General features: G+C 52.6%; 1 long non-coding RNA gene across 4 annotated transcripts in view; it reads left to right on the top strand.

Annotated features, from left to right (window-relative positions):
- The window catches only part of LOC108445301, a 45,493-nt gene extending 44,963 nt beyond the window's left edge, over positions 1-530 (top strand). For all 4 annotated transcript variants that reach the window (XR_001860124.1, XR_001860126.1, XR_001860120.1 and 1 more), the window contains one exon: positions 36-530. This is a non-coding gene — a long non-coding RNA (uncharacterized LOC108445301). The remainder of the gene's footprint in view (positions 1-35) is intronic.
- The last annotated feature ends 6 nt before the right edge of the window (positions 531-536 follow it).

Here is a 536-nt window from a genome sequence, read left to right as displayed (position 1 = left end):
CCTTTATCGTGCAAAAAAGGGGTGATGCAATAGAGGTGCTCATCTGCTGACCCTGAGCAGAGACAGTAGGAGTCTGACAGTTCCCAGCCTCTGAAAAAATTCTCTGCCCTATGGCTTAGACACATAATAACTGTCCTTGCTGAACTATTGAAGTACAGGTTTTCAGTCTTCCACACATGTAAGACATGAACTGTGCCATGCTGTTCCATGAAGGCTCCAGCCAGTCCTTGCCTGGGGCTGGAAAATTCCAGTGCTGGAGCAGCCAGCCCCAGGGAAGCTCCGTGCTCCTGCCATGGCTGTGGCTTGTGCAGGGGTGTGCAGGACTCCTGCTGTACTGGAGCTGGTGTGGTGGGAGCGGGTCCTGACCTTGGCATCTTTTATATCTTCAGGAAGAGGAATTTTCCTGCTTTGATGTCCCCTCCTGCAGACCCACTCTCCAACCCCTCCACACCCACTCAGGGTACTCATGGTCAAATGGGCTCACCCTCCCTTCCTTCCTTCCTTCCTTCCTTCCTTCCTTCTTCCGAATTCCTTCC

Source organism: Corvus brachyrhynchos, unplaced genomic scaffold (genome assembly GCF_000691975.1).
Source record: "Corvus brachyrhynchos isolate BGI_N302 unplaced genomic scaffold, ASM69197v1 scaffold370, whole genome shotgun sequence".
In the NCBI taxonomy this organism is placed as follows: Eukaryota; Metazoa; Chordata; class Aves; order Passeriformes; family Corvidae; genus Corvus; species Corvus brachyrhynchos.
Note: the sequence above shows the minus strand (reverse complement) of the source record. Positions and strands in the feature narration are given on the sequence as shown.